This window comes from Taudactylus pleione, unplaced genomic scaffold (genome assembly GCF_031769625.1).
Source record: "Taudactylus pleione unplaced genomic scaffold, aTauple2 ptg000053l, whole genome shotgun sequence".
Classification (NCBI taxonomy): Eukaryota; Metazoa; Chordata; class Amphibia; order Anura; family Myobatrachidae; genus Taudactylus; species Taudactylus pleione.
In genome coordinates, this window is record NW_028284455.1 from 37,919,284 (window position 1) to 37,939,712 (window position 20,429).

The window sequence follows — 20,429 nt, forward strand, 5'->3', positions numbered from 1 at the left end:
TACTCGAGGCCTGCATAAGGGTGTCCTCTCCTGAGGGGGGGGGGGGCGCCGTAGCACACCCGTTCTTTCAGGCACCCTGGCTACACGCTACTCCTCTGCCAGGGCCGCCTGCATGCATTTGCCCACCAGGCTAAAAGTTGCCAGCCAGCCCCTGGTGATGATATAGTGTGCAAGTACCAAATGGGTGTATGATGCATGGAAGCACGACAATACTGAATGGTGCTGGACCAGCATACTAAGGTAATAAGGCAGAACTCAGCAACACTTTTGCTGTCCTGTCAGTAAGGTAAAGCACTCTGTTCATGTGACCAAGCGGTGGAGCTCCTGTACATAGAGGTAGAAACTGTGGGAACATCATCCGGATAACCAAAATGGTACAAGTTATTTTGCTGACAACACTCGGTCTTCCTGGGTGGCCGCCCGACCCACTACTAGTCAAGCCAGACACTGTTTAGCTTCCAAGATCGGACGAGATCGGGCATGTGCAGCGCTGTATGGTTGTAAGTATTTAAGACAAGACATTCATTCTCCATCACGGGAAGTCCTCACTGTAGACCACTAATGAGGGTATGCACCAAGGTCATATGATATGAAGTGCGACCAAAAGTGGGATACCCACTTGGTACAATGGATGATAAAATGACTATACATGAGTGATATGCCTGAGCATGGTTGGCATGTGTGGTGCAAGTCGATGCTACCCATCTGGTGCAACCTGCAATAGTGCACACACTGTGAAACCTAAAGGATCATATCAAAGAATGCTACAGAAGACATGGACTATATACACATGATGAGAATAAGACAGACCACCTATATACACACAAGATAGGACAGACAGGGTAAGGTAGACAATCATAGAAAACAAGCAAAAGATAGGTCCTCATTCTGGGCCTGATTCAGACCCGCTCGCGAGCGCTGAGCGCTTGCAAGCGGGTCGATGTTGGCCCAGTGCGCAAGTGCACGACGGAGGCGGCTCCGTCATGTGCATGCGTGAGACCCGGATAGTGACGGTCAAGCCGTCGCTCCGGGTCTAGTACCAAAGGGGGCATGCTGTCGATGTTGAGTGACAGCACACCCCCTTTGGTGGGCAGGCCGGGGCATGGCTGCCCAGACGGAGGCGTTCCCATGGGAACGCCTACCATCTGGGACTGGCCCCACTGACATCACAAGTGATGTCAGTGGGTGGACTTCTTGTTCTGTAAGAGCAAGAAGTCCACTGGGACTTGTGGCAACGAGACCCTACCACAAGGATCTCGTCGCAAGTCCGATGGTCGTGATGGTCTTGACCATCGCGACCATCATCCTGGCCGCTCACACTAGCTGTGGGTAGTCACCCACAGGTATGCGAGCGGCCAGGAGGCCGCTCTAAAAATACAATAGGCGGGCACTGATTCAGAGCGAGTGCTCTGAAAGAGCGTCCGGCTCTGAATCAGGCCCTGAGTCCATATGGGGACACAGTATTCATCCTATGTATCCACTGGGCTTCAAGTTGGAGTAATTGTTTGTCCCTGTCTCCTCCTCTCTTTGATGCCGGTATGTGATCAATGATTTTGTAGGACAGTGTGGCCAATGGATGTCTTGCTTCCTTAAAGTGATGGGCCACTGGTTGATCACTGTCTCTTCCGTCAATGGATTGTCGTATCGCAGTTCTGTGTTGAGCCATCCTAATCCGCATGGTACACGGACGTTTTGCCAATATAGGCCAAGACACATGGGCATCTGATGATATATATAATGTATTTGTTGTGATTCCCATGGCAGCGAGGACTGATGCTCCCGGAAGTGCGGTGGTGATGTGCGTACGCTGAACGGTACCTGATAGACGACTGAGGATTAACTTCTATGTGGGTCGAGAGGTACTTAACGGGGTGAGCGTTTTAATGTCTTGTAAGTGTTTTCTGTATATGATGTGGTTCTGAAGACGGGGCTTTGGCCCTGAAACATTCGGCGACCAATACACGTTATTTGCTGTTTTACTGAAATCTCTGAGTGACTTTTTTTCCTTGGATGTGTGTATATATATATATATATATATATATATATATATATATAGCAAGTGAATGGAGGCACTACAAAATAATGCAACAAGGCCAGGCAAATAGTTTCAAATGTTGTTATGTCTTTTTTGATAAATTTGCTTTATTTTTAGCCCTGCGTCTCCCACACCTGCCTAAAGCTTTTGCACAGTACTGTGCAAAATATATGTATGTATGTATGTATGATTATATATATATATATATATATGTGTGTGTATGATTATATATGTGTGATTATATATATAATTATACATGAAAAATCTGTACAGTACTGGACTTTGAAAACAGAATTATTGTATGGTAGCAGCTATTCAGTGTTTTTCTAATTTAATTAAATTCAGACATATTTCATAACTGCTCAATTCTGCTTCATTTCTGCTTAATTTCCTGTTTAAATTATATTTAGTTTTGATTCATGAAAATTTCCGCAGCAGAACAATATTTTTTATCACAGAACATTAAGTCTTATGATCACACTAACTCACAAAGGGAAGAAGATGTGGGGCACGTGGACAGTGGGTTGCGGGAGCAGGTGAGAGAAAAAGGAGGGGATACAGATGGGATGGGCTCTGACTGTTTCAGTTTGTACTGGGCCCCACACTTTGATGGCCCTGTTCGGTTATCATTTTCATGCAGAGGTTGTATAATTTTCCAAATGAGATATTTGGTTTCTCTATCATATTATGTGTTTCATTTAAACAAGTGAAAAAAGAAAAAGAAAAGCAAGAACATTGTGTAGCTTCGGTACGGGTAGATCCCAGCTCTCTGTTGTTATGGAAAGGTTGACTAATGAAAAAGAACCACAAACTTTTTCTTGGTGGTAGTTCAAAAAGTAAAATAAATGTTTTATATTAACTTCCTTGCAATTTAATTTTTTTTTTTTTTTTTTTTTAAACGCTTATTCAAGCCTTTTGGGTAGACTATCTGTAATATGTCAGATAAATAAACTAATGCTAGTTTTGGAAAAATCAAAGCTTTATGAAAAGACAAGGTATATTTTGTGTGGTCACTGAATACAAAAATGACAGATATTGATGTTAGAAAAAAGTGTCAAAAGAGGGTAAGCACAGGGGTGGGTAAAGCCTCAGAAACAGAGAGGTTATAGCATGATGATAGACTTTTACATTTATTTTGTTTTCAACATAGGTTGTTTACTTTCTAAGGAAGGTCCTGCATTTTTTTATGCTGACTCTAAGGAATTCAGCCCTGTGCTGAACAGGCTAGGCCTGAGTGACATTATGACAGGGGGTAATGGACGCTGTGTTGTCCTCTGTTATAGGGCCGGACTCAATTAGACGCGAAAAGCCGTAATTGGCTAAAAAGTCTCGCCTATTGCCGCCTTTCGCCTGTTTGCGTCTTATCTCCAAATTCAATTAGGACGTCTTTGCCTAAGTGGAAAGTCAATGCACTGGAATAGGTGTAAAAGTTTCTCCAATGAATGGCAGACGGAAAAAAGTGCAAAATCTCTATTTTGGGGTGCAAATGTGGGGAATTGATTCAGAACCCTTTGGATCCCCCCCTCCCCAAAGGACAAATCAGCAATAAAAAAAAATGACTACCTCAGAACACCCCAAAAAATACATGTAATTTTCGGGGCGAAAAAGAAAAAAGTGGAGGGACAAGGATAAAATGTAGAAAAATAGGTTTCTTGAGGTGCTGTTTGGATGGGGCAGGTGTTTTTAGGATTGTAGGTGCATGCAGCAGGTGTATTTTTCAATTTTTTTAAAAGTGCATTTTAGAGACACAAAAATAATTTAGCACCCATTTTCAAGTACCCCAAATTTGACTGGACTACTTATTTTAACAAAAAATACTGTTTTATATCATTCTTCACCACTGTTACAAAAAAGCTTCTAGAAAGCTTTTAACACAACTTAAGGACACAAAGTACATTTATTAGGGCTAACAGTACACATCTGTAATGATTTCCAGTGTCAGTGCATCTTATTTTGGGGTACAGACTGATTCCCCCAATCTATTCACTACTTTCCGGCTGTTATGCATTCGCCTATTTGCCTTTTCGCCTGTTCTGTAATTGAATAGGCTGAAACGCGGGGACGCACATGCCGCGAATTCGTGTCCCAAACAGGTGAATGCGGCGGAAAGTACAACAGATGAAAAGTCTCAAACTTTTTGCGGCTAATTGAGTATGGGCCATAGTGAAACCAGCCCGGCCTGACATAGTTTAGTTACAGCTTTTTCAAGTGTTACCCTATGCTGTTTGTGCCCTTTCCCCACCCCCAAATATTCTGCTACCAAACTGTAATATTGGTTCTGGTACAAGAAACACATTTGAGCGGGTACCACTTTTTTTTTATTTAATAAGCTGTCGCACTTGCAGGAAGATGCCTTTACTGTATACTGCCTACACCTTCCTCTCCCTTCAGCACTCTGTCAGCAGAAGGGGCTGCAAGTATAAGATATAACTGAATCTGCTTATGAATGTAGCCAAAGTGGAAATTTATTAAAATCAATTAAACCTGATGGTTCTGCAATCAAAGCAGTGGAGAAGTGTCAGTATACTGGCCCTCTACAACCACTGGATGTTGTTGTATGTATTCTCTGTTACATATTTCATGAACAGATGTACACCATGCCTCCCAACTGTCCCGATTTTTGGGGCATCTACAGTGCGAGGAACAGCCTGGGGGCAGCCCAGCATCTCCAGGAGTGCTGGGTACATGGCCATAGTGCTGTAAACGACGTGTGCCATGGGGCCAAACCCTATACTATGAGAGCACACCCTTTTTTTGGATGCACACCTTGGGCGCATGCCTGGTGTCCCTACTTTCATCTCCCAGATGTTGGGTGGTATACGTACTGTACTCCCAACTTAGCATCAGACCATTGCCAAAATGCTATTCCGTATTTTTAAAAGGAAACTCCTTAGACAGGAAAAAAGCACAGTTAAACCAATGGGAGACCTGAAGACGTCGCTTGCTTACTGTAGGATCAGCACTACAAGCTTGATATACAACATTTACCTTCAACAAATCTTCTTTGTCTACCGTGTACCAGCGACCCGAAGCAAAGTATAAACTTTGTTATTATTTCGTTCATATCCTCTACCCAATGAGATCATCTGCCATTTGCATCTACAAGTTGGCCCTGCTGCTTAAGCAATGCAATGCGATGTAACAATACATCGCACGCGCCGTACACACAGCACTATCCGGTGTACCATGTGACATTTTATGCTGCATGTAACATTGTTCATTGCATGGTCCCATCATTAACGACAAATCGAACTTACACACTAAACGATCTGTGTCGGAACTATCTATTGTACGATATATATCGTATTGTGTGTTCTCAACACACTGCAGCCCTCAACATCCTTTCACGAAAGATGCAGCAGTAAGCCACTGCGACGCCCGCACAGAGGATTAATTCACAAAGTGAGTGACAGGTAGTCGGCATTTGGGGGAGATAACAGGGGGTGGTTTAGCAAATGCAGTCGTGTCTGATCGTTTAAATGCCCTTTCATTGATGTGCATAAATTAGCTATTGCGATCTCCTTTGCAGCATGAGAGCTCACTTCCTGTCATGAGAGGTGCAGTGATGGAGACAGGTCAGACTTGCTGCATGGCTACCAGATCTGCATCGATGTTTGTCATTGGACGAATATGAGTAGGCAGCAGTGGGTGTCCCTATGGTTGGCTATGCTGTGGAATGCATTAGCATGTTTTAGCAACTGCAATCCGTGTGAGAAAGCAGCTGCAATTGCAATACTGTCAGTCTATTTATCAGGCCCCTTGTTATCTGTAGATGAATTATGTATCTTTCACTAATAGAAACTGCTTGGCAGATCAACTCAACCTTTAAAACCATAGACTTGTATAACTTCAAAAAGATAATGTATTCTTAAACTTTATGATATTTGTGAGTCTCGTTTTTTGCTCAAGATAATCTTTTCACAAAGTAGGTCAATGAGGCATATGTGATGGTTTTCAGGCAGGCTCCAGGCAGAGCACGCAAACTAGCTGGTACAGATAAAAATATGATTTCACTGTTGTAACATGCTCCTTCTGTTACAAGGCTGTTCATATATTATGGAATTAATTGTAATATGTTGCTGTTTCAAGATTTGTTTTATGTAGAAACCTAACACCTGATCTGTGCAATGCTTCTGTGCTATAGGTGTAATAAAGGGTTACAATTTAAGAAGCAAAATGGTGTGGGGTCCCCACCAAAGCATAACCAGCCCTGGACCTCTAAGCCCATTCTGCTACCCCTATTTTCCTATAACCTGCACTGGGCTGAACGTGCGTGGTGGTAATGCCATAGCAGGAAGACATACAGTGTGGGGACTCCTTACCAAAGCATTTACCAGCCTCAAACTGGTCAGCACAGGGCTGGCAATCCTCTGAAAGTGTGGAACCCAAAATATGACAGCGGCTGCTGATTGGCTAAAAGTGACCCTTAGCCAATCATGGCTAAGGTGCAGGAACCCACGTGGGGGTTCTGTCATTCTCCAGGGCAAGCGCTGTATATACATGCATAATAAAGGGTTAAAATATTCCAGATCCATGTCCTGTCTTTTTTATATACAATACTTTCTTCACAGTGGGGGTAAAAGTGCCAGGGGCATGCTGGCATTTTTTGTTCTACAAGTGCCGCAAGGCAGGTTTGCTGGGATCTGTAGTCCCACTGTGAAGAACAATATTATTTCTATATTTAATGCATTAGCCCTGCATCCATAACTTCCAAGGGTGTAGGGAAGAGCCCTGGGCTAAAAGCTGGTTGATCCTCGGGAGGGCAGACCCTATTTTTTGGAGGGGGTCCCCACTTTCCAAGGATTGCCAGCCCTGGGCTGACCAATTTGGGGCTGCTCTGCATCATGGCAGGGGGACTCCATGCTGTGTGTCTCCCTGCTATAGTGTAAGCTCCCCGGCTGGTTCAGCCCAGTGCTGATTATACGAAAATAGAGGGAACCCCTCAGTCATTTTTCCCCCCAATTTTCCTGTACCAGAAGGGGCTCAGAGGTCCAGACCTGGTTATGCTTTTAGGGGTGACCCTTTATTACACCTATAGCACAGAGGAACTGCACAGATCACACTGATCTGTGCAGTGCTTATGCAGAACACACAGCTCTATTCATTCCATCCAATACGACATGATCAAACACAGGCCCTGATTCAGAGCCGGACGCTCTGACAGAGCGCTCGCTCTGAATCAGGGCCGTCCCTGCTCCTTTTTGGAGTGGCCTCCTGGCCGCTCGCATAGCTGTGGGTGACCACCCACAGCTATAGCGAGCGGTCAAAATGATGACCATCGCGACCATCATTTTGGCCGCTCGCTATAGCTGTGGGTGGTCACCCAAAGCTATGCGAGCGGCCAGGAGGCCGCTACAAAAAGGAGCAAGGACGGCCCTGATTCAGAGCTTGTGACGAGACCCTGCGGTAGGGTCTCGCTGCCGCAAGCCCTGGAGTGCTTTTGGCTCTTTCAGAGCCTAAAGCACTCCCACTGACATCACTAGTGATGTCAGTGGGGCCGGACCCAGACGGTAGGCGTTCCCATGGGAACGCGTCAGTCTGGGCAGCCACGCTCCCGGCACGCCCACCAAAGGGGGCGTGCTGTCAATCACCATCGACAGCACGCCCCCTTTGCTGCTAGACCCATAACGACAGCTTGGCCGTTGTTATTCGGGTCTCGCGCATGCGCACGACTGAGCCGGCTCCCTCGTGTGCATGTGCACTTGGGCAACATCGACCCGCTTGCGAGCGCTCAGCACTCGCGAGCAGGTCTGAATCTGGCCCACAATTCCATGGACCATCGGAAAACACGATTCAGTCAAATACGATTATTAGTAAATTTGATTGATTGGGAAAAACATCTGGGTAGCCATAATTCTTAGTAAATATACCCCTAGGTATATATATATATATATATATATATATATATATATAGTTTTTTTTGTTTTTGTTTTTTTGATCCAATTATGCCTATATGCCAAGTCCATGGATCTCTGGATTCCGGATGGCCTGTATTTTGTTGGGGGCATAATTCCCCTAAGCACTATGGCCTTCCCTGTTATGGTATTACCAGATCAACCAGCTGTAGCTTTGTGCTGTTTGCACCTTTTATGGATTTTTATTTTGGCTCACATATACAAATACTATTTTCCAAAATAGATTTACATAAACAAAGTTCTACTTTCTGTTACTTGAAAATCACTGAGGCTGGTATCCAATTAGCCTGAATATATTTTCGGGAGCGAAAAACAGAAATTTTTCTACTGTAATCCCCGTTTTTCAGTGATTTTTTTTATCAGTGTATCCTGTTTGTTCGGCTGATCCATGATAAGTTCATGAACCTATGTGTCTTCTCCATCGCGGCAGCAGCAAAAACACTGCACTTTTCGGGGATTATATTTCAGGACACAGCAGGTCCCCCAAAAAATCCCAGATAAACTCCAGTGTCGGGCTAGACTTCGGGGCTAATTGGATAGCCCCGGGGGATCCATTAGCAGTTGTAATTTACAGCTGCTATTTGTGTACCGACCTTAATATTAATCTTTTTTTTGGCTCGTATAAAAGTTCTATCATGAATTGTTTTTTGTCTTTATTACCAAGGACTTGCTGTACCTAATGTATAACCAGCCCTGTGTTAAGAACACATAAACCCATTGATGTTTTAGTCACATTGATACTCCATCCCTGCTTATTTGTCTTACCACTCTGCTATTGACTATCAGGCTTCTAACAGAGTGAAGAAAATCACGTAATTAATAATATTTTATGTTCAGAGTTTCAGAAAATTCTTATTGTGGTAATCCAGAGGAAAGCAAAACAAAACTACAAGTTTCCTGCTCAGCCTCACAGGGGAAAGGGAAATCTAATAGCTTTGGGTACGGGATGCCGAAGCTCTGGATCCCGGTGCTCTGAATTCCAACGCCGTCACCCCGACAGGGTTAGGATACCGACACCTGTCGGTCAGTATCCTAATCCTCCCTCTGTGCTGCCTAAACCTAACCTCCCTCCCTGGTACCTAAACCTAACCTCCCCCCGAACTCTAAACCTAACCCTCCTCCCTTAGTGCCTAATCCTCCCCCTAGTGCCTAGCGCTAGCCCTAACCCTCACTCTTACTGTTGGAATGACAGCGCTGAGATTCTGACTGGTGTCAGGATTTTGGCGCCGGCATCCCAACTGTCAGTATTATGACTGCATCCCATCTGACACAATTCCCTTCATCACTTGTCCCTGTAATGTCCTCTGTTAACTTTAGCATTTCTTGAAGAAAAGACATCCAATGCATTTTTGAATATTATGGACCTTATTCAGAGTTGCTCTGTTTGCAATGTGCGTACATTTTTCCAGGTAAGTTGGATTCACGATCCCCTATGACAATGGCGCTACGTGAGGCGTGTACATACGAGCAAAGTACAGTAAGTTCATGTTGATGCAAAATATGCCTAAATTTACTGTCATAAAAGCACAAATGAATCTGTTTGGATGGGACATGACCTGCGGGTGCTCAATCCCTGGTGGATGATGATTATGATGACAGCAATAGGCCAGGTCTGATTGGTCAAATGTATCTAAGACACACCCAGTAGTGCAAGTTAAGTAAAACTGCTGCAGCTGTGATTTAAAAGCAAGATCATAGTGCACTGAACTCTCCGCTAAAAAAAATATTGAGTAGCAGTTGTATCAATTCTTCCAAAGAGTTGAGAAGTTGCACATATTAACCAATTAGTCTCTACATATAATTTTCTAGAATATACTTGATATGCTAGCTAGGGGATGTAGTTATGAGACCGGCGGCCACATGGTCTCAATCCCGACAGTGTCATTCCGGCAAGGGATTTAACATAGACGTCGAAATACGACGCATAAGTTAATCCCGACGCCGGAACGCCGAAGGACGCCAGACCGATCGTCCTCCTGCTGGGTAAGTATGCACATATGGGAAAGATTTGTCTGTTTCTAAGTATGCACTTAGCCAGGGGATGTGGGGGTCAGCTTTAGGGACCTCCCCGGGGGGACTTAGGGTTGGGCACCCCCCCCCGGGGAAGGTTAGGGTTAGGCTAGGAAAAGGGGGTGTTAGGCACTAGGCGGGAAGGTTAGGGTTAGGCATCCCCCCCCTGGGACTTAGGTTTAGGGTGCGGGGAGGGGGGTTAGGTTTAGGCACCCTTGGGACGAGGTTAGGGTTAGGCACTAGTGGGGAGGTTAGGTGAGAGAGGAGGGTTAGTATACTTACGGGCGCCCATCGAGATCTTCATTTGTCGGTCTCTCACTATCGGGATTAGAAACGGCGGCTATTAAGCCGTCGGTATTTCAATCCCATTCTGCTAGCTAGATGCTGATTATTTGCTATGGGCAACTTGTCCACTTCTCCACTCTTGATACATCTTCCCCAACTATGTTTAATATTCCATGTGGGAAGGGAAAGGCTATCCATATATTTATTATATTTATATATTATAATATAATTATTTTATTCATATATTATATTTAATAGATTTAATTGTATATTTGCACCTGGTTCATTTTGTATGCACCTGGTTCATTTTGTATTTAACAGGCTTTAAGCTAGTTAGGTCATACTTGCTGACTTTCTGGCTGCCCCTTCTGGGAGGGGGCAACCAGGGTGGCATAGCAGGCTGCGTGGTGCAGCATAGGTAGGCTTTGCCGGGGCATGACCACACGATTGCATCATTGTAGCTCCATCCCTGCTATATAATGCCTGAGATTACCGCCATTGTAAAGCGTGAAGCAGGGCTACGATGATGCAATTTAGCGCAAACCACGTCATTGGCTGGCCGACCACACACTTCACTTTGGAGTGGGCGGCACCAGTCAGACGTGGACAGCAGCAGCTTTGGACCAAGAGACTTGAATACTCTTCTGGACGGCCCTGGAGCACCACCCAAGATTCAGGAGCCTCCTGGCCATTCCGAGAGAGTAGGCAAGTATGAGTTAGGTACTTATTGTGAAGCCTTGGGATTTTGCTTCTACGGAAGAACACACTGAAAGAAGTATAGCTGCAATACTCTAAAAGGTGGTAGCCATAGAATAACGTGAGGTATTTATCACAGTATGCCGATGGTACAAAGTGTGAGATTTTGGTAGCTTTCCACCAGGTACACTGATCCATTGGCACTGTTTGTACAGCACGTAGTGTGGAATAGGGTATATGGAGGTGTTGCCACTGTTTGAATAGCGCATAGTATGTAATGAGATACACATGTGCTGGCACTGTGGGAACATCACATAGCGTGCTTTGAGAAGCACAGAAGTGTTGGCACTAGGGGAACAGTGTGTAGCATGCAATGATATACACAAAGTGTAACTCAAGCCTGGTGGTCAAAACAAACAGCAAGGGTAACGCACAGTTAAATGCAAACAGGTGGAATTGGCACAACCAAAGACCATGGCGAGGACCCCCACTGGCTTCAACAGAAATCCCTGCAAGAGAATATGGACTTTACTCAATGAAGGCCCTGGTCATGGTCCACTGTAATTGGTTCCCACCGGGAAAGCAGCAGAGTACTTAACTAGCATGAGGACAACATGGATGGAAATGCAGGTATGGATGTGCTGCTGTCAACACTGGAAGAAAACTAAACTGGAGAGTATAGTTCTGGAGAGGGAGCACCTATGTAGACACAATTTATACTCAAGCATTAGAGGAGTGCACTGAGCAGGTTCTTTTAGTGACTGGCTGATGGGGGATTCCCTGAATGAGCCATTAGTGTTGGAGGTTAGTGGTAACACATGAAAGAGGTGTTATGTCATTGGTATCCTGAAGCTGAGCCCAGCTGGGTTCTGTTAAGGATTCTAATTGGGAAGGCCAGCAATCGGTGGCCTGTTTAGTATTGGAGGCAGGCCAGTGCTGTTCATGACTGCTGGTACTGGCAGTACCCCTCAAAAGAGAGGCCACCAGACACCCACAGATCTTATTATGGGGAAACTTCCTCAGGGATTTGACTGGAAACTTGTGGAGCATAGACATCTAATGCCCCCATCCAGGTTTATTCCTCTAGTTTGTATCCATTCCAGTCTATCAGATATTGAAGTTCTGTATCTGTGGACATCTAAAACCTGTAGTTGAGGGTATGCCCTTGAAGGGTGGGCTACATAATGGACCTTGGTGAACTGATCCACTATAACCCAGATGGTGTTACACCTCTTAGATGGTGGCAGGCTGGTTATAAAGTCCATGCTGATGCTGGACCAAGGTTGACTTGGAGTGGGGTTTGGATGCTGGGGCCCTTGGAGCTTCATCTTCAGGGTCTTGTGTTGGGCACATGTCACAAGCAGAGACGTATTCCTGCACATTTGTTGAGAAAGTCATCCACCAATAAGATCTGGAGATTAAGTGGGTCATTTTCCTAGTCCTGGGATTTCCAAAACAGTGATGTGTGGGCCCAGCAGAGTAATCTGGGTCTCAGCTTTTCTGGCAGGAATGATCTGCTGGGGGGAACTCCTGCCAGGATGGTATCCGTAACTGTTAGTATACTAGCTGGCAAGGAGTGGTTTGGGAATCACCTCCTTTTCTCTGTCCGTGTTGTCAAACAAGCAGAATAGATCATCTGCTTTTGTGTTTCGAGAGCCCATCCGAAAGATAATAGTGAGTTGAAACCTCAAACAGAACACTGATCAGCATGCTTGTATTGGGATCAGTCTGCTGGCCAAATGCAGATATGTTTTTGTGATCTGTAAATACTGTCACCGGTTGTACAGCCTCCTCAAGCACATGTCTTCACTCCTGAAGCACCAATTTAATGGCAAGGAGTTCCTTGTCCCCAATGCTGTAGTTCATCTCGTTGGGAAGTATCTTATGGGAATGATATTCACAGGGGTGAAATTTCCCTGTGTATTCCGCTAGGATAGTACTAGCCACAGTGCCAATGGAGGATTAATCCACCTGTAGTATGAAGGATAAAGAGGTGTCCGACTGTTTGAAGATAGTGGCTGAATTGAAGGACTTTTTAAAGTATTGATGGCCTGAATGACTTCTGGCAGCCATTGTCTGTGGTTGCACCCTTTCCTGGTGAGGGCTGTCATCAAGGCTACCACCATGGAGTAGTTCTTAATGAACTGCTGGTAGTTCAAATACCCCAGGAATCATTTTGTGGCTTGGAGGTCAGTAGGCAATTATTACTCATTGATAGTGGAATTTTACCGGATCCATCTCCATACCTGTGTCCAAAATGCGGTTCCCAAGGAAAGGTATCAAGGTCCTCTGAAACTCAATTTTCCGTATAAGTTGTTGGCTCATATTAATTTCAGCGACTCTTTTATTTGTTGATGGTGGGTCATGAGTCAAGAAGAAAATATTGAAATGTCATTTATGTAGACTATGACACACAAGTACCAGAGATCTTGGAATATCTCATTCATGAACCCCTAGAAGGCCTGCATGGCTTTGCAGATCCCGACGGGCATTACCAAGTATTCAAAATGCCTGTCCGTTGTGTTAAAAGCATTTTTCGACTACGCTCGTTGTCGAATCCAGATAATGTTATAGGCCCCCCTCAGGTCCAGCTTGGTAAAGACAGTGGCCCATTTCAGACGGTCAAATAGTTCAGTATTAAGTGGGATGGTGTACACATTTTTAATTGTTATGGCATTGAAACCCCTGTAGTCGATGCAAAGATGGAGTGCTTGATCCTTCTTGGTTATGAAGAAGAACCCAGATCCAGCAGGTGATTTGGACTTTCCAATCCCTTCACTAGGTTCTCCTGGATGTAGTCTGACATTGCCTTGGTCTCTGGCAATGAGAGTGAGAAAACCTGCTCCCGAAGTGGGGACTTTCCTGGAATCAGTTCATTTCCTCAGTCACCCTCCTAGTGGGGTGGCCTCTGCTCCACTCTCCATTTATCGAAGACGTCTGAGAATTCAGAGTAGTGGATGGGGTAGGATCATTGTGAATTCAGAGTGGCATAGTGTCATGGAATTATTCTTGACCACTTTGGTGAGGCAGCATACTGTAGTTGACACTTGGTCCCCCATGCCTTGATCTCCAAAGAGGACCAGTCCAGTGTGGGCGAGTGCAGATGTAGCCATGGTAGCTCTAAAATTATAAGGTGCATGGATGTGGCAGGACCAGAAAGAAGATGACTTCGGAATGAGTGGCTTCTGTTTGCGTGTGAGTAGCAGTAGTACCCTTTGTGACATATGTGTGGGATCTTACCCCCATCCACGGATATCAGTGAGAATGACCCCTGTCTTTAGCAAAGTTAGCAGAAATGAAATTGCCAGCTGCCCCGGAATCAATAAATGCTTGTAGCATGGTTTTGCCCTTGGTGGTACTGAGGGTGATGAATACCAAGAAGAGTTTAGGTTCAGGGTAGGCTTCTGAATAATTACCTAGTCTGGACTAATTGGTCCTGACTTGGCATGGCTTGTTTGTGCTTAAGGTTCCTTTCTCGCTCCTGTCGTGTAAGGCATGCTGTATGTGTTCCTCATATTGGTAACAAGGTGGTTGGTATCTAGGTATTTGGGTTACAGGTCTTGGAGCCATCCTCTCTCAGCTGCCCTTTCAGTCAGCTAAATGACACAATTGATCCAAGTGGAAATCATGCTATCTAGTGGCGGTGGAAGTTCTCTGGATGCTAGGACATCCTTGATGTGGTCTGCCAATCCCTTCCAGAAGATAACTAAGAGGATTCGTCATTCCATGTCAACTCAGAGGACAGTATTGATGCCAGACTTCACCAGGAATGCCTGCAAGAGGATATGCACTTTACTCAGTGAAAGCCACAGACTACTTAGCTTGTACTGTATGTGAAGTCTGCCTGGAAACACCTTAGATGTAAATAAGGGTAAGAATGTGCTGCTGTGGAGGAAACCGAATACCAGAGTTTAAACAACAGTTAGTGGTGACTCCTGTGAGAGGTTTTATGTAATCTCTAGCCTGAGGCTGAGCTCAGCTGGGTTCTGTTAAGAATCCTAATTGGAAAGGCCAGCAATCAGTGACCTGCTGAGTGTCAGAGGCCGGCCAGTGCTGTCCATGAATGCTGGTACTGACACTTATTATCTGTACTCTCTGTGTATTTACTATAATGTCTATGAATTGTGTACTGCCTTTTTACTAGCATATTTAAACTCAATGAAGCCACAAATCTTATCGTATTTCTGGCACATCTGCTCCTGTGCTTGCATGGGGGCTGCATTTTGTGGTTTCGTCCAGATTAAGGTCCTGTTTGTGAATGTGCTATCACCCCCTCAATTCTACATATTAACCAGTGCTAATGTAATGTATGGCAAACCTTCTTGCCAAGTTCATTAGAGAAATATTTTATTCACATGATATATGTTGTTACATATATAATAGGTCAAGAATGTACTTTTTACCAAAATAATCAAATCTAGTTATCAGAAGCTGCTAGGAATTGCTAGATAATATAATCTCTCTCTCTCTCTCTCTCTCTCTCTCTCTCTCTCTCTCTCTCTCTCTCTATATATATATATATATGAAGTTTGTTTGTTTGTTGGGGTGAATATCTTCCACAGCCCTTAAGGTAAAGCTGCCAAATCTTTCATAGCTTACTTTTTCGATACTAAATAGCTATTAGACCACAAAACGACAGAGCAACATATCTTATATATAAAATTCATTGGTATGTTTGTTCGTTAGTTTGTCTGTCCGGTTATGCATTCAGACACCCCTGCACCGATTGGGATGAAACCAATGCGAGGTGGTCCAGTTGGCTCCTGGCCTGGTTTTAAGGGGGTTAGGGCCCTCTTTAGACCTCCCATTGGTGTATGCTGGGCAGTACTTAGACCAGGGTTGGTAGTCTGAGCTTTCCACTGGATGGATTTGGACGAAAACTTCAGAGTGGTATTATTGGATCACAGAAGAATTACTAGAGAGTTGAGGTCCCGGTCAGACCTGCCGTTGGTGTACGCTGGGCAGAACTTTGACCCAGGGATGCTGGGCAGAATTTTGACTCAGAGAGCCTGTTCTGGGCCTTCCACTGGATGGATTTGAATGAAAACTTCACAGAGGGGTGGCAATTGGTCTGGGATGCCTAATGGAGAGGTTGGAGTCCCGGTCGGACCATCCGGCAGAGTGTACTGGGCAGAACTTTGACCCAAGGAGCCTGTTCTGGCCCTTCCACTGTATGAATTTGGACAACATCACATAATAAAATGTAATAACTTGAAAATACACCCATGCACCGATTGGGATGAAGCCAATGCGAGGTCATCCAGTTGAATCCTGGCCAGGTTTTAGGGGGGTCCTGGTCGGAACTCTCGTTGGTGTGGGTTGCGCAGAACGTTGACCTGGGGAGCCTGTTCTGATCCTTCCACTGGATGGATTTGGAAGAAAACTCAGAGTGGTAACATTGGATGCCAGAAGACATAGTAGGGGGTTGAAGTCCTGGTCGGACCTCCCGTTGGTGTACGCACGGCAGAACTTTGAACTGGGGAGCCTGTTCCGAGCCTTTCACTGGATGGATTTAGATAATAACTTCACAGAGGGGTGGCAATTGGTCTGGGATGCCTAATGGAGTGGTTGGGGTCCCGGTCGGACCTCTCGTTGGTGTATGCTGGGCAGAACTTTGACACAGGGAGCCTGTTCTGGGCCTTCCACTGTATAGATTTGTACGACATCACATAATGGGGTAGATGTATTATAGCGGCACTTAACGTGCCGCTATAACGCTTCTCGCTTCGCCTCTTTACCGAGGCGAAGCAGGAAGCACTACCGATGAGATCTATAAACATCTCATCGGTCGGAGAGGGGGAGCGTTAACTCCCCCCTCCGGCGCTACCCGCTAGAGACAGCAGCGCATCAGCCTAGTGCTGATGCGCTGTGTCTATGTCCCGGCCGGCTCCATTGAGCATGCACGGGATCTCGCAAGTATTGCGAGATCCCTGCGTGGAGCCCTGGAGCCGGCAGCCGCCGCAGCAGGGACAGCGCTGTCCCTGCTGTGGGTATAGGCTAGCGCCAGGCTGTAGCTGTCGATAACGACAGCTACAGCCGGACGAACGGTCATGCGGTATGACCATTCGTACATGGCCCTGCCGCTCGGCGCTGCTATCTTATAGATAGCAGCGCCGATAATGACTGGGGCACCCCTGTCATTTACCGCCCAGACCCCCGATAATACATCGGGGAGAAGCGGTATCAGCGCACATAAAGTGCACTGATACTGCTTCTGGGCTTCGTACATCTCCCCCAATAAAACTTAATAACTTGAAAATTTAAACCCGGCCAATGCCAGGTACTTCAGCTAGTCATTATATACAGTATATCTGCACCAGCCCTCCACCACCCAATAATTGTATCTGGAAATGTATCCAAGTCTAATTAAGTTACATTGTACTGTACTGAGCCTGTGCTTACCGGCCCCTTCACATTCCCATTCCGTTAGGAGCTACAAAGTAATGATACACACAAAAAAAATCTATATGGAAGTAGGCATTTGCAGTCCTGGTGCAGATGTGCAGTGCTAGAATGCATTATCTTGCACAGAAAAACAAATGTACACCCAAATCTAAGGGCCTGATTCAGCTAGGATTGCAACTGCAAAGCTGCACGCAGGCAGCAATAATGTAAATGCAGCAGGAGGTGTGTGACACCCCCTGCTGCATTTGCAATCCCAGCACTGCGATGGACGTCGCAGGCTGGGATCACCATCGTGATCACTGGTAGTCGATGGGCACGCTGAGCCTGTGCTTACCGGCCCCTTCACATTCCCATTCCGTTAGGAGCCACAAATGAATGATACGCGATCCTTGAAATAATGCAAATGCCGCAGGAAGTGTATGACACCCCCTGCTGCATTTGCGATCCCAGCACTGCGACGGAGGTCGCAGGCTAGGTTCACCATCGCGACCATCGGTGGTCGATGGTCACGCTGGTGGACGGCGCTGAGTGGCCGGCCAGCTGAGTAAGCCTCAGATTACTCAGGCTGGCCGGCTTGCGAGTCCAGAAGACTGAGTACGTCCACACAGTCTCTGGACTGGCCACTCCCGGCAATGGGGTGGACACACCCTGTTTTGGGGAACACCGGCCGCCCCCACACCACCCCTTACATGCCTCTGCCTGTCAATCAGGCAGAGGCATTCAAGGGCTTGCGTGCGATTGAGCAGGACCCATTCTGCACACTCGCAGAATGGGTCCTGCTCACGCGCAGATTCACGATAATCCAGAATCTGCATTCAGCAGTGCACTTGCGTGCATTACTAAATCAAGCTCTAAACGAGCTTCAAAGTGTGCAATGGGGAAAAAGCTGTAAATTAGCTATTACAATCGAAAAAACACAATAATGGTTAACATTATTTTTATTTCAAAAGTAGAGAACTGTCCGGGTGCAGTAGAACACAACAGCTGCCTGGATCTAAACTAGGGTACACTTGAACCCACATAATCACAATATGTATATAGAAAAGGTGTTTAGATACTTGGCGCTGGTTCTAATGTTTATCTAGCTTACTTGCACATATATCAGCAGACAGATGAACACACAGCACAATAGTGTAACGTGATGAGATATATACTTAGGGCCTGATTCAGAGACGCTCGCAAAAAGCGAGCGCTCGCTCTGAATCAGGGCGTGTGCTTTTTTTTTTTTTGCGGCCTCTTGGCCACTCGCATATCTGTGGGGTACCACCCACAGATTATGCGAGAGGCCATGATGATGGTCGCGATGGTCAAGACCATCGCGACCATCGGGCTTGCGACGAGAACCTTGCGGTAGGGTCTCGTTGCCGCAAGCCCCAGTGGACTTCCTGCACTATTAGAGCAGGAAGTCCACCTACTGACATCACTAGTGATGTCAGTAGAGCCGCCCACAAACGGCAGGTGTTCGCATGGGAACGCCTCCGTTTGTGAAGCCAGCCCCCCTGCACACCTACAAAATGGGGCAAGCTGTCAATCAACATCGACAGCCGCCCCTTTTGTAGTGAGTCCCGGAGCGAGTGCTTTTTGCGCTCGCTCCGGGGCTCGCGCACACGCACTGGGCCACCATCGACCCGCTTGCGAGCGCAAAGCTCCTGCGAGCGGGTCTGAATTAGGCCCTTAATCCTTTCCTTAAGATGGCGATTCTCCTCTTGTCGCCTTATAACAGTATGATGAATTTTGTATCATGTATATGAAAGAAAAAAGAATAACAATTCTCATAGTGTATCATATAACAAACGAATATTTAATATGTTCATCCATGAACCTAGTTAATAACATATAAGTGAATGCTTCCTTATAAGTTGCGAATAAAATAACAAATATGAAAAAACTTCAATCACAATAGTACAGATGGGGACGTTTACCAGATGCATGTGATTGGTGTCACAAGTGGATAGAACTTATTCCAAGTTGGGGGCTCCGGAACCTCCAAACCTCGTTTGCTCCTGTCACATGCAGCAACAACGTCACTCCTCCGCCACCGTATCAACCGCAGAATCTCCTGTCATAGGCCAACGCGTATCGAGCTTAACTCTTCGTCAGGGCAGTATGACAGGAGGAGAAGAATGAAGATGGATGGTAACCACTTCCAGGTCAAAAGTTCATATGCGCCTCCTGCACTAAATCACACTTTTGACTAATAATAACTGCCATAGCTGATTTTTATTTGCCTAAATATTACGCGCACCCTAGAATGAAGTGATTTTCACTCCATTTGATTTTCCTATTTGATTTTTATTACAGTATGTTAAAGAAAAGACTTATGTAAATTATAGTTGTAACAAAACGTTCCCTATCCTACTATTTATACCTATAAATCTGTACTTGTAAATTTGCCTTTGTGGAATTTACAGTCTATGAACAGAGCTAGGACAACAGCGGTCAGTTCCTTCTGTCGGGCGGTGTGGCATGATTAGGGTAGGAACAGTTTATAAAATATGACTCAAGTGTATATTGCTAAGTATAGATTAAAAGCCTTCCTCAGCAGTACTTTGTGCTGATATTTCACAATTCTCTGGAAGATATGTCAATAAAAATAGTTTGTGGATATTAGCACAATAAGCACCTCACGGGGTTGTAAAGAAATGAAATAACTAATAAAACAAAAGACAGAAGCTATATAACTAGGCTTCCAGACATAGATGTTTATTAGCAGGTATGTCAAATAATTTGTTCCTGAGATGGTAAATGAAACATATTTTATAATAAAGACTATACAGTTACGTATCCTTATGTACACAGTCACTTCTTAAAGAGTCAACTGATTTTTTTTTTATTGAAAACATCTTGATATGATTTTAAAAATAATTATTGAATGCTACCATTTGTTTCTTGAGAAATGTAGTTATTGCGGAAAATGAATTTTATCTTAAACAATTGTGTAATTTTTGTTTTGTTAAATGACTATCTTTGTAACCGTACATATCCCAGGGTCCATCATTTTTTCAGAAGCTTAGATACTTTGCTATAACATTTAAACAGATCATAAGAAAAGTTTTAAAAGAAGATTGCCTGCAGCCCAGCAG

General features: G+C 45.1%; 1 pseudogene; it reads right to left on the bottom strand.

Moving 5' to 3' along the window:
• Positions 1-387: 387 nt before the first annotated feature.
• Positions 388-506, bottom strand: LOC148535375 (5S ribosomal RNA; annotated as a pseudogene).
• Between the last annotated feature and the right edge of the window lie 19,923 nt (positions 507-20,429).